Below are 14,657 nucleotides of genomic sequence, written 5' to 3' on the forward strand. Positions count from 1 at the left end.
CTCTTCACATCTCTACTGACATCAACTTAGTTTAAGGCATCATAGACTTGCAGAAAATATCTACCTGAAAGCCACTGCTCTGTACCATTTTCTTCCCTGGCCGGAGTTATTTTTTCAACATTTAAACATTTTCTTTGAGACACCTGGATGACTTCCCATTGTTTTTATGAGAAGGACTGATGGATCTTAGAAGCCCTGTATTCTGGCTCCTGCCTATCTCTCTAGCTGTGTGTTGTACCACGTGGCCCCTCCCTGCTCATCCCACTCCTACACCGCTGGCTTTGGTTCAATGCATGGATGCCACAGGACTCTTGCACAAGCCGATCCCTCAGTCTGCAACGATTTCGCATTGGCCTTTGCTAACTCTTACTTATTGTTCGGATCTCAGCTTCTCAGAGAAGCCTCCTCTGGCACCATAAATAGGTCAGCTCCCCTGGTGATAAATTCTCTCGGTATCATGTACCTCTCCGCCATAACTCTTATCACAGCTACATTATTACACCCCTTTGATTCCTCGATTGACGCATCCTTCCTCCTCTAGACTCCGAGCTCCGTAATAGCAGGATCGTGTCTCACTTTTGGTCCGTCACTGTACCCTACCGTTTAGTGTAGCCCTTGGCAAAGAGTGGATGTTCAATACATATTTACTAAGTGCAAGCATAAAACTAAATGGGCAAAGAGGCATGTCTTTCTAATCAAATAGCCAGTTTGGCGGGCTAAGGAAAAATCCAGTCTCTTCCAAATAGTGGACTTGACAAAGAGCAACCCGAGACAGCCCGATGTGGTTCGTCAACCCCATTTACTGCGTAACTGGTGGAAAGTGCCCTACCAAGAGTCAATCAGGGAGCAGCTCTTAGCTTCAATCGGCCACGTGGTTGTTTCCCTACCTAGCTGTCTGGATGCACTTTCCCATGAGCACTGGAGCGCAAGAGTGAGACCCCCTTCATCCTGCCTCCAATGCCAGGCACACGTTCGGGCCTATGCCCCTTCAGATCTAGATGAACTTGACTTGAATCCCCACTGTGATTCCAGGGCAAACCCAGTGTCCTCCCGAGATTTATTCCAACCCTCAAGGGCTTACAGTTACTCGAATCACTTCTGGCTCAATCTCCAGCTTTGGCGAATCTCAGTTCTGTGTTCTATATCTTGAGGTTTTTCCTTCCTCCTTCCTCTACCCCGGTGTCAGCCCAAATCTGGTCACAGACCATCATCTCTCCTTGTTTTTCGCAAGATGCCTTTTATGTAAACCTCTGAGTGCCTTTGTTTGCTTGGAGACAGAGGGGTATCGGCCAGGAAGGCAGACTGTAACACGAGAGAGCAGAACTCAAATCCGAGTGTTGTGTTTTCTTGTTGTGAAAAAGGTCCCGTCCGCTTCTGCCAAATCAGGCTCCAGGTGGACACCGCCCTCCTCAGCCCTCTGGCCCTTGCCTTCTATTCACTCGCACTCCCTAAGTGGCACTCGTTTCTTTTCTGGAAGGTCATATCTGGCTTACTTGCCTCCTTGCATCTCGTGAGCAGCAGGACTCACCTTCCACATCCAAAAAGCCTCACAGTGAATTTTCCTACGTAAGAAGAATTCATCTACATATGGTACATGGATTCCAATCACATTTTTTTCCCTCATCCCCTTGGATTTTTTTTTTTTTTTTTAATGAAATGACAGGGTCAAGTGAGCACAGTCGTCGAGCAAAGCCCATGGATGCTGGATGGAGAAAAGCCCACATGTGTGCAAAACGTATGTGGTGTCTACATGCATTGATTGTGTAGAGAGATAGGCGAGCCTGAGAGATGGTGGTGAGAGTGATAAGATCAGACGTTGGAGTAAGAAGCTGCATTTGAGGGGCTGGGGTGGGGGGTGGAAGGACGAAGCAATGGGGTCACAGTGGAGTACGAAACACGGAGGCGGAAGAGAGCGGGAAAGGAAGAATTTTTATCGAGGGGGCAGTTCGACTTTTGGGGGAGGGGGTCGAGAGGAACAATCTGGACACACCTAGAGACAACACTGGGTCACCAGCCAGGGACGTGGGCACTGGCCCTGGCACTGTCCCTTACCATGCTGTGTGACCTTAGAGACATTAACCAACCTTTCTGAACCTCAAGTTTCTTATGGATGAAGCAGATTTGAACTGGTCGCCCTCTGAACAACTTCTACTTCTGAAATCTCTACTTCTGGACCTTCTCCAGCCATATTTGAGCACATACAGGTAACTAAGCGGTTTTGCTTACCGTTTTACAAAGGAAAACATCTGACTGAGGAAAAGAAAAGAATCGCTTTTTGTGTACTGTCTGAAGCCAGCGGCGTGCAGAGAGCTCATTATGCGAAAATACCATGTGGGGGAGATTAATTAAAAACTCTGACATTCAGAGCAGGGATTTGGGGCAGGAATGTACAAGTCCAGAACTCTAGGTAGAACTAGGCATCAAAACGGTGAACCTTATTAGGTGTCTATTAGGCATTAGGAGGCGGACATTTAGAAGCCAATATTCGAAACCCAAATGCTGGTTTGTACGTTTTGTTTGAATTATTGCACATTTAATAGGATTTGGCTTCGGCGACTGTGCTTAATGGTCTGTTCCCTTGACAATTCAATCCCCAGAGGGGCAGAGGCCATGCGGAACACATGGGCCATTTTGTAACTTAGCAAGTGAGGTGAACGTGTATCCCTGCCCCCACTCACACAGTAAGGAAAAGAATGGCCAGCACGTGGTAAGTGCTCAATGATGGAGGCCTACTGTCATCACTATCAGAAAAAAAATCCACACTATCCTTCATATTATAGTAGACGCCCAAACAAGCTGTTTTTTTTCCCCCCAAAATGCTTAGCAGACAAAAGACTCTTTTCGGTAGTCTTTGATTCTGGGTGGTTTTGCTCCCCCTACATCCCTCACTTGCTTCCCACCGGCCAGTCTTGTTCCAAGTCATATCCCACATCCATCCAGTTCTCCCCATTTCCCCCATGACACCTGGACTTAGCCGCCATCACCTCCTACCCGGACCCACAACAGCCTCCTAACTGGCGCCCTCCTTACGCCTTTTCTTGCCCCCACCCTCACTCTGTCCTTCACTCAACATCCAGGGTGATCTTTTGAAAACAGGAGCAAAATCATGTCGCTTCTTGGCTTAACCCCTTCTCGTACCTCCCAACCGTGCCTATAATAAGGTTCAAGCTTGTTTCCTGGCTGACGAACAGGCGCATTCTGGATCCTGCCTGCCTCCGACCCCCCTCACCCTCGGCCACTTTGCTTCCTTCAATACATTCTTCCTTCTCTCCCAGAAGCATGCCAGCGTCGTCCCTATGACAGGTTTTACACCAAGCTGTCCCCTTGCCTTGGGATGGTCTTGCCCTGGTCTTTGAGTGTCTGGTGCCAGAGTTATCACCAATTGTCAACACTCTTGTCCTTTCCGGGGACAGTGTTATCCTTACAAACCCATGCGGGTTTTCTACACCCGGCTTCCATATCTGATATTTTTGTATATTTATTTTATGTTTCTTCCTCTGTCTCCCACTGGAACCTAAGCTCTGTGTGTGTGGGAACATTTTATTAAATTTTATTTTCTGCCAGGACTCAGTAAATCTATCTGCAATGGATGATGGATTAATTTTGTTGAAAACTAAGTGGCCGAGTCCTTTGGCCACAAAGAAGTAGGTCAGCACCGTAATGAGATCATATCAATGATTAGGTCAAAAAATTCCCAGGTATTCCGATTTTGGTGTTTATTATATTTTAATATTGGTAATTTGGGTCACCAGGGGGCAATTCTGTCACGATTTATGCATCTTTAATTATGTGTTAGAATTGTTAATTTTTTTTTCCTTCTTAAAAAATGTCTAATTTATTCCAGCTGATTAGCCCATTTCTATATTTGTATATGTTAGGAAAAAATTAGGACAGCCTAGACACCCGACAACTTGCGAACGGTTTAAATAAATTATCGTAAATTATGGAAAAGTCTATATGATTCCATTTTTGTCTAATAATCTTACCCGTGTTTCTCGTTAGGTAGTCACCAAGGTGTTTGAAATTGTCTTCTCAGGAAGGGGGTTGGGATCATGCTACCCTTTAACCCAAAAAAACTTTGAAAGGCTATAAAATGTAAGGACTTAGGATGTGTGAGTAGGAGGAGAGAACTTAAAAAACAAAACAACAACCGAATGCCTAGTAGAGAAAAAGGGAGTAAAAGTCCAAATACCGAAGTCAAGATTTGCAACTATAGCATTCAGCTGGGGTGGTCGGAGAACGGTAATTCCAGCTGTGTTTCTGGTAAGCACTGGCTCAGCCAACCGGGCAACACCATGGCATGCTGTGGGTGGCTTTGAGACCATCTTCTCTGATGTCCCCTCTCTGACTCCATTCCTTGCACGCCCCACGTCACCCCCATCCACCCCAGTGTATCATATTCATGTACCTGTGTTACAAATTGGTCACCTGTAAAACACTCAGAGAAGCTTTGAGAAGGTTTGTTTTTGCTTTCTTTCTTTTTTTTGTCCAGTTTATTTACTGATTTTGAGAGAGAGAAAGCACAAGTTGGGAAGGGGCAGAGAGAGAAGGAGAGAGAGAGAGAGAGAGAGAGAGAGAGAATCCCAAGTGGGCTCTACACTGTCGGCACGGAGCCCGATGCAGGGCTCGAACTTACCCACCATGAGATTATGACCTGAGCTGAAGTCAGACGTTCAAATGACCGAGCCACCCAGGTGCCCCACCACTCATCCCACAACAGCAAATAGTGTTGATATATATCTATCCCAAGACCATCCCCTAAGAATGGTTCTCCAAGATGAGGAAGAAAACACATTTTATAGTCTCACAAAATTTCCAGGCCACTCAATAATCACAGATGCTCTGAACTGAAGACATGGGTTTCAGTTACGGCCAGATATAGGTAATTATTTGAGAAAACAAAAAATATTGTACCTAAAAAAGAGTCTGAGCCTTTGCATACAGAAGACACATGCTTCTCATGCCACAGATTTTTTTTTTTTTTAAGCAGGCTCCACACCTGGCATGGAGCCCAACATGGGGCTTGAACTCATGACCCTGAGATCAAGACCTGAGCTGAGATAAGGAGTCAGACGCTTAACCGACTGAGCCACCCAGGCGCCCCTTCACAGATTTAAAATAAAAAAACCACAAGCGGGTCCTTCCGTGGGGCTCACAGATTTTGAAAACCTTCATCATCAGACAACGTTTCTCAATGGCCTCCTCTTCTACCCACTGCTACTGGAAATGGCTGAGTCTAAAAGGACCCAAGCAACAAACGGAATGAACAATAACGAGTGTTTCCGGGGGGCTTTCACGCTCCGCTCCTTGCTTAGTCGTCCTTATGCTCCTGCGTGCAAGACTGGAACAGTTCGCCCTGTTGTACACAGTGTGAGTAAAGAGATTTGTGAGGTCGAATGATTGCCAAAGGACACAGGGCTCTTCAAGCGAGGATCACTACTGCAGGACCTACGCCGGTCCACCTGAGTCCCCTTTCCCAGGAAAGACAGAAGTGGTAGCTGTGGTTTTGACGGCCCTAGCATGTTTTCAGGTCTCCGTTAGCCGACGGTCATCGGTGACTTTCCTCAATCACTCCTTCTGAGCTTCTCGTCATAGAATCCCCGTGTGGTGTTTCCTCTCTGGGCAGACAACCCACAGACCTTTCTAAGGACCTTATGGAGGTACGACGAGAAACAGAATACTATTCAGTCTTGTGCCCTAAGAGTTCTGGGCAACACTAAGTTCGGAGGACCCCCAGGAATAACATTAAAACGACACCACCGACGGCAACAACACTAAGCAGCTGACAGAGTGGAAATTGTCTGCCAATGAGTTCTATTTTTTTCTCTCTCTCTCCTCCAGGCAATCTGACAAAATTTATTAATTTTGACCTCCAGCTAATAACACATCGGGAGATAAGCTCGCTGATGAACGTTTTCATTTGGAACATAAGGCCATCGGTGTTTGGAGATCATGCAACACTGTTAAATTAATGCTCATGCTCTGTTAGTAGGGGGGAAATAAAGTTGTGGATCTTGAACTGAACTCATCAGATAAATTCTCTTGGCTCCTAAGCACTCAGACCGCAGGGAGAAGCTGAAAGTAAACCGCTGGATTATCTTGGTCTACTCGCATTTTTGCAGTGAGTTGTTGCATATAAAATTTTCCTTCTCCAGCCCTGAAGTTGAATCTTGACTGTGTTAATGAGAAATGAACCGGGCTATCTATTATTTATTTCCCAAATTATCCTCACTTACTACAAGTTTTGGTCAATAAAAATGGAATCATTAAGGGGCCAGCATAGCAAAAAAGTGATACTCAAGAGGCAAACATGTTTAAAAAGGGACACGCCAAAACACTGGGATTAGAGAATTTTGTTGTCCGATTTAAAGGCCAAAGGAAAGAATCCACCCCCACCCCAGCAGCACTTCCAAACGCAAAAACACTACTCCAAAGAGGATGCAAATGAATGGCACCAGCCCCAAATTCTGAGAACCCGGCAGCTCAAAGAATAAGGGTTAGGTCACTATGAGATACTTCCAATAACAATAGCACAGAGTCATAATTACTACCACCATTTTATTTTATTATTGATTGATTGATTGATTGATTTTTCTAAACGCGAAATTTATTGTCCAATTGGTTTCCCTGCGACACCCGGTGCTCACCCCGCATTTTCCTCTTTAACCCTCACAAAGACCATGAGGAACGCTGATGCTATTTCCAGTCCCACTTTCCAGATGAAGAAACCGAGGCCCACAGAGTATCAAGTAACTTGTCCAAGTAAAGCCGGGGCTCAATCCACTTCTCATTGTAACAAGTCACCTTTTTAATGAACCCCCGGGGGCTGCCTCCCTCCTGCCTACCTGCTATTGTCCTTCATTACACCGGTACCCTCCGAAACCTATAAAATCCGCTTCCCCGGGCCAGAAAAAATAGCTTTGGGAGCGAAGGTAGAAGCTTCTAAAGGGCGGATTGTGGGGGTGGGTGCGGGAGACCTTGCTGGGAAGGCCGTTCTGCATCATGCATGAGATAAGTATCAGCCAGTAACCAAAGATGTCGCCACAAAATCAAACCTTCCCTGCCGAAACATCCTCTCCCCTCTGTTCTCCCACCCCACCTCTGATCTTTAATAATTTAGGGAAAACTCAAGGATTTCCCCGCATGCCCTAAGCCAGAGAACCACAGGACACAAAACAACACCAATACGGAGCTTGCGAGAACTCTGTGGCCAACTCCCATCTGAGATCACCGCGTTCCAACTCGGACGATAAAACCAACGACGCGTAAAGACCGACAGACAGCATGGCCGCTTGAAGGAATCTGCCATTTTCGTGACATCTCGAGAACGACGGGCGCTTTCCGTACGTTAGTTCTGACCGTCACCACCACCTACAGCATCGGTACGACGGTTGCCATGCTGCCAGTGAGGAGAGCCACCAGAGCCACGGAGCTGGCGAGGGGCGAAGGATGTGATCTCTCTCCATGCCCCCCGTATGGTTCCAGACGCCAGTGCTCTTCCGTTCTCATTCGGGACGTGCACCTTCTCCGCCCATCTTAGCCCTGCCCCTGCTCCCTGCGCTTGCCGAACGCCCTTGGCTTCTCTGATTTGACCTTGTGGGAGCTCTTCGAGGGCCGGCTCGTGCTCTCATGTTTAGTCCTCCGCTTCCTCCTCTACTCACCGGCAGGAGGGGGATGCCTTTGACCTCCTGCCCCATGCTCTGCGGGGACTCTCTCTGCCCCTCAGCGGTCACTTCACCTGACCGGTCACCTGACGGTCACTTCACCTGACAAGAGTTCCGGCTCCCTCTCGGTCTTGGTCTCGGCAAATCCAATTAAGATCCCCGGTAACGTGTGCATATTTCACCGTGAACCTCTCCACTGAAGGGCTCCGACACTGCAGGCAAACTGAACATCATGGCTCCCTCTGCGGAGCCCACAGCACAGGCATATGCGAGAAAAGGCGGTGGACGGAAGTAGGGGGGAAAACCCACTTGTTTTGGGCCCATCAGGTCTGAATCTATGCAGGTATGGCCAGTCCTTTACTACTGTTGGCCCTCACGTCCTCATGTGTCAAAGAAGCATTGAGGTACCCAGTCCGCAGGGGGATTGGAAGTAACAGAGACAATAAATTGAGCGACCTCTGGACTCCTGACCAAGAGGGCGCCGAATGGTCACTGGTATCATCATACACACTGCATAGACCCCTGCCCAGGGGATTTTTGTCTCTAAAACTATGTGCCCAGAGCTACCTCTCTAAACCTCTCTCTTTGCTCTAGTCCGTTGCTTCTCAAAGTGTGGCCCTTGGGCAAGCAACATTGGTCCTCACGCAGGAGTCTGTGAAATGCAGAATCTCAGGCCCTTCTTCAGACCTCGTGAATCAGAATCTGCAGTGAAATAAGATCCCTGGTGATTCTTGCGAAGTTTGGGAAGCACTGCTCTATTTTATTCTTCCCTAGTAAATATCACCTGTAATTTTTGTCCCCTCATACATGTTATCTGGTGTATTACATTCCTCTTGCTGCTGTAATGAATTATCACATATGGAGTGGCTTAAAACCCCACATGTCTATTCGCTTGAACTTCTGGAGGCCGGAAGTCCAAAAGCAGTTCTCCTGGGATGGATCTGTTCTGCTCCCTTTTCCAGCTTCTAGAATCACATTCCTTACGCTTGTGGCTCCTTCTCCATCTTCTTTTTTTTTTTTTTTTTAATTTTTTTTTTCAACGTTTTTATTTTTATTTTTGGGACAGAGAGAGACAGAGCATGAACGGGGGAGGGGCAGAGAGAGAGAGGGAGACACAGAATCAGAAACAGGCTCCAGGCTCTGAGCCATCAGTCCAGAGCCCGACGCAGGGCTCAAACTCCCGGACCGCGAGATGGTGACCTGGCTGAAGTCGGACGCTTAACCGACTGCGCCACCCAGGCGCCCCAACTCCTTCTCCATCTTCAAAACCAGCAGATAGCCTCTTACGTCAGCCTTCCCATGGCTTGTGCCTCTCCCTCTGCTTCCTCTTTTAAGGATTCTTGTGGCTACATTTAAGGCCCAACTGGATAATCCAGGAAAATCTCTGTATAAGAAGACCCTTACCTTAATCACATCTACAAAGTTCCTTTTGTTATATAAAGTAACATTCAAGGCTGTAGGGATTAGGACATGGGTATTGGGGAAGACCATTATACAGCTTGTCTGGGTCTCTGTCTGGCACTTGGTAGGGTCTTTGATAGAAGTTAGTTGACGGTGCTGTTCATTTAGAGGATGTCGCAATTCGTACGTGCCCACCTAGAGATGACTTCACGGAGACAGGCAACTAAATGAATGGACTATAATCTGTCTTCATCAAATATTAATGAACATGTCCCTCAGGTTCGTATGTTTTCAATGGAAGAAGTAATGAACCTTCAAGGCTTCACAAAAGAGGCGAACTAAGTCCTGAGAAATGAATAGAAACTCTGCAGGTGACTGAGACAGGCAGAGACACTTCAAGCAGAGGGGAGAGCGTTTAAACAAGCATGGCGACGTAAAATAGCAAAGCCCATTCAAGGAGCTGTAAGTTTTCGGGGAAATAAAGCACCAGTATGAAGCCAGGAAGATCAGAAGATTAAGCAAAGGCAGACAGGAGGGATCACACGAGGGAGGGCTTTAAATGCCCGACCAAGCAAATTGGTGTTCATCCTGTAGACAGCGGGCAGGCATGAAAGAGTTAAAATCAGGGTATTGACGAGATCGCACATGGCTGAAGAAAGGTCCTCCTGGTAACAGCGTGGAGGCTCTTTTGCAAAAGCTCAGCACCATTAAATTAATGTTCAGTGCGTTGTGGGTGTTAGAATAAATATCTGCTCAGTGTTTCGCATGCACCATCACTCTTGAACTGCCGTGGAGAAAGGGACCCAGAATCACAAGATGTTCTGTTCCAAGCAGATGCCACTCTGATCGGAGCTGGGGGCACAGCTGTTCAGTGGTAATCAACATGCCGTTGCTGCTCCAATCCTTTTTAACTAAAGAGGGGACGCCAGGTATTAAATGGCAAGAGAGCTCTTGGCACGGCCCGCCTGGAAGGCGTCTTCATTCCTTCAAGGCGAGCTCAGTCTGTTCTCCGCTCAGGGCTTCTGAGCCTCAGAAGATCTGCGCCAGTCACAGTCATCGGCCTGTTGAATGGGCACCTGCGGGCAGTTCTGGTGGTCAGCAGGGTTGAGGAGCACTGGGCTGGCCACTTGAGTTGTCCTTGGGAAGCTTGAGGTCCGTGAATCATCTGGGGCAGTGTAGGTAGACAACCATGACTTTTCCTGGCTTGTCTGGAGACGGGGATGACAATGAAGAAGCTGATGGTGACAATGACTGTTCAACCACTCCCTCTGTGCCTAGATCTTGCTTTACCTACACTGCCTCTAATCTTTACAAGAGTGTTCCTAAAACTTTGGAGTGTCACCCACAGGAAGGAACTCATTTTATACTGTCATGCATTATACCCATCTATGTGCGTAAACGCTGCACGAAACTACACGCTGTGTAATCCACTATGGCATTTTCCACTCCATTCTATTTCATTTCATATGTTTTAAATTTCTTTGAATGTGTATTTATTTTCGAGAGCGAGAGAGAGACAGAGCATGAGTGGGGGAGGAGCAGAGAGAGAGGGAGACACAGAATCCGAAGCGGGCTCCAGGCTCTGAGCTGTCAGCACAGAGCCCGATGCGGGTTCGAACTAACAAACCGTGAGATCGTGACCTGAGCTGAAGTCGGACGCTCAACCGACTGAGCCACCCAGGCGCCCTTATTTCATTTCATTTTTTAGATGTTGGTCGTCGTGTCCTAAATTGATTTAGCGATCTACGTTCAAGAGTCAAAGGCGAGTATGCTTATCCCCACCCTCCTACCAAAACAATCAAGGGTGACACGTATTGAGCACCGTGCCTCGGGGACCAAACATCCCAGTCCACTGCAAACTCCGCGTTCCTCCCATCCTGTCACCCTGTGCCCCAAGGCACAGGGCCTCTGCTGTTGGGAGAAATGCCTCAGCGCCACAGAGAAGGGACAATCACAACCACAGCAGTGACATCATAAATATCAACAGCCAGCACCATTTAAGCCCTGTTGACGCGATAGCCGCTGTGCTAAGCGGACGTGTAACGTGCTTCCCGCTTCGAGTGATGGACACGTACCACCAGAGACACAACGCAGCACGTGGAGCGTGCACCGAACTGAGCACCGGAAGCTTTGCCGTCTGCCCCGCTCCCATCCCTGACCCCTCCTCACCGAGTCCGGCCTCAGATCGCTTAACTGGGCACGGAGGCCAATTACTTGTGCGACGCCAGCAAAAACACCTAAGAGTCACATTAAGGATCAGAAGCGCTAAATCGCTTTGTAAACTGGACAAATGTCAGTTCTTTACTTGTTTACCATTCTCGAGAGGCCCCCTTTGCGAAGAAGATGGAAAAAATGCCAAGCCCTCAGCTTTGTTCTCTCATCAAAGAAGGCAAATAGGAGTCTTGGCGTTCCTCGCTTCAGGGAAAAAAAAAAAAAAAAAAAAAAAAGCCTGACACAAGCGGGGATTTTGCCAAAAACAAAAAAAAAAACAAAATCTGGTTTCCTTCCAAGAAAGGTACTGCCGCGGTCATCCGCCTAGCTGACACTTCAAGTGGGGATCTGTCCCTTCCAGAGCCTCTGGGGCCGGAGGCCGGGAGTCTGGCTCTGTCCATGCGCCTTCCGCCTGTTCTCAGCTCTTCCGGGAAGGCCTCCGCTCACCAAAACTGGAGGACAAAGGGGTAGAAGGTGCACGAGAAATCCAGAGCCCAGTCTCGGGAGGAAAAGCTCTAGAGACTCTTGAAGAACAGGCCCCAGATGGAGAGACACCAGGAACTCCGCTAACGGAGCCGGCGGAGACCAGAGTGCGCGGGAAGCGTGGGTGGGAGAGGGAGACACAGAACCCGCAGCAGGTTCGATTATCCTTCGGTCGTGTCCCTACGCTGCCCTCTGACCTCCGACCTTTGTCCGCGCTGTCCCTTCCCCTGCATGTCTGCTCCGTGCTCCCGTCTCATCCGCATGGGGGCCGTCTTTTGTCTCCCATCATCTCCCCCTGAAACATCAGCTTGGCCAGACTCAAAGGCCTTCCTCTCAGCAATCCAAAACACCAGAGTCATGAGGACAGACCACTCTTGCCAGACAGACTGCAGAGCAACAAGGAGACTTGTAGCCGACACAGCATTTCCCCTGCGTACAACACAACCAGCCCATGGCCTCGTGGAAAAACACGGGGCATGACGCCAGGTTCCTGCGCTGTGGCACCAAACGCTCTCAGCTTGCTGTGCGCCTGTGGGTGAGTCACTTTACCTCTCTGAGCCGACAATGCCATGCATGCCTGTTCCTACGTAGATATGACGCCACCATCAACAGAGCCCCCACACTCTGCTGGGTACTTTGTATTCATTATCGCGTTTAATCTTTACAACAGCGTTGTGTTGGGATTTGAACCAGAGTTGATCTGACTCCAGATGTCATGTTTTTCGATTTTTCACAAGCCAGTTGGCTTGTGTATCACCTCCATGATTTTTGCCATAAAAAATGCCATCCTGCACCCCTACTGATATTTTCAAACTTACAGACACTTATCCTAAAGGGAAACTATATTTCACTACCATGGAAGGAACACCAATATATCACTGGCCACCAAGAAAAGACGAACTCAAAAGGAGGAACAAAACGACGCTGTAAAATGCTAGCCAGATATTGGTATGAATCCAAGGCTCACAGAAAACAGCTGATGCTCTCACATGGGAAAACCGAGGAGAATTTAACGGGGACATTAGTGACTAAGATGTAGAACAAGGTTAAGGGAAATGAACCTGGCAAATGTCGGGAGCAATTACCCACTAGGGTAGGCTTGATGGATTTAGCAAATCAAGACACGGATGTCTGGTTAAACTTGAGCTTCAGAAAACAGCAAATAATTTTTTCAGTATAATTACGCCCCATGCAATATTTGCTATCTGCTTGTACTAAGAGTGTTTGTTGTTTGTCAGAAACACAAATTGAACTGGCCTTCCTGCATTCTTCGAGCAAAGCTGCCCTAGGAGGGATAGAGCAAGAGAAGTTATTAGAACACACGCGGAGTGCGGTATCTGGAGAAGAACCAGTGGGGCAGGGATCCGAGCTCTCGCTCCTCCTGCTGGTATTTCCCATTTCTAGAACAATCCAGAGACTGGCTCGCAAGTGAGTCTGTTGACAGTCTTCCAAAGGTTTCCACGGAGATCAGCCTCGAAGGGCACAGAGCAGGGTAGAGAGGGGAGGAGAGTGGATCCGGAGGGCCCTAGCACACCTCCAGGGTATCCGAGCCCGAAGTCTAATTTCTTACAGTTAAAACTTTGCCAAGACTTAGAGAGGCGTCGAATATTTGCTAGCACCCAACCTGATACTTTCTCCTTAACTTAGCCAGAAAGTATGGAAAAAGGAAAAATAACCTCCTCGTGAAGCGACTGGTGTTATTTAATGTCACGGCGATGTACCACCAAAGATTATCGTGTGCGCGGCCGGCGCTTTGGGAAACCTTGCCGTAAAGTCACCTCTGCAGGGGTAGGGCTGGGGTCAGAGGAGGGAGGCACTCACCTTGGGTGCACAATTAAAAAAAAAAATTTAATGTTTATTTTTGAGAGAGAGAGAGAGAGAGAGAGAGAGAGAGAGACAGAGCATAAGCAGGGGAGGGGCAGAGAGCGAGGGAGACACAGAATCCGAAGCGGGCTCCAGGCTCCGAGCTGTCGGCACAGAGCCCGGTGCAGGGCTTGAACTCACGAACCATGAGATCGTGACCTGAGCCAAAGTCGGATGCTTAACCCACAGAGCCACCCAGGCGCCCCTGGGTGCACGTTTTAAAGGGACGCCAAAAAAGTAATCAAGGTCAACAGTAGTCTAATGCATGATTTCTAGAAATCAGAATAATGCAAATATCCAAGATTACCGAAACATCGATGTTTTAACAAAGACAGGATCCACCCCCGTGTCTGCATAACTCCTTTTCACTTGCATCCCCCTAACCCCGCGTCTTAGGCAGTGTCTGCACTTGGGGGGTGTGGTAATACCAGTACTTTTCACATCTAGGGAGTACTTTTTAATTATTAACACCTTATTTGAAGTTCCCAGCAATCTATGAGGGAGCCAGGAACAGTCATGCCTGTTTTATAGTCAGAGATGAGTGGTTTTAATCAGGGACCTGGGTTCAAAGCCTGTATCTGCCTCCTAGATGTGTGTGACTGGGGACAACTTGCAAATTTACCTTCCCCGGGAGCCTGAGGTCCTTCAGCTGCCCCACTGCACCCTGCCCTCTCCCTTCACTACAGAGCCACTCAGTACCCACTGAAAGGTCACTTGTAGAACTGGCAGGGAGAGCCCCTCTCTGCTGAAGACTCTTTATTTCCTACCAAACTCATTTGCTCTCATTCAGTTGAAGAGGCTTTCACTGGTTGACTTATTTCCGGTCTTATCCGTGAAAGGAGCAGAGGGAAGGTACGTGGAGGGACTAAAGAGTCATTTTCCACCATATGCACAGCGAAGCAAAGAAAAGGGTTGGAATAAAAAAGCAAATTTACAGAGGGAAGCAAAGAGAAAGCACCGTACCCCCCAGAGACCGAGAAAATGCCAGGAGGAGTTTCAGACTTCCTTGTCGGGAGTCCCATCCACCCCTGGAGT

Source organism: Herpailurus yagouaroundi, unplaced genomic scaffold (genome assembly GCF_014898765.1).
Source record: "Herpailurus yagouaroundi ecotype Mexico unplaced genomic scaffold, PumYag 190, whole genome shotgun sequence".
NCBI classification, from domain to species: Eukaryota; Metazoa; Chordata; class Mammalia; order Carnivora; family Felidae; genus Herpailurus; species Herpailurus yagouaroundi.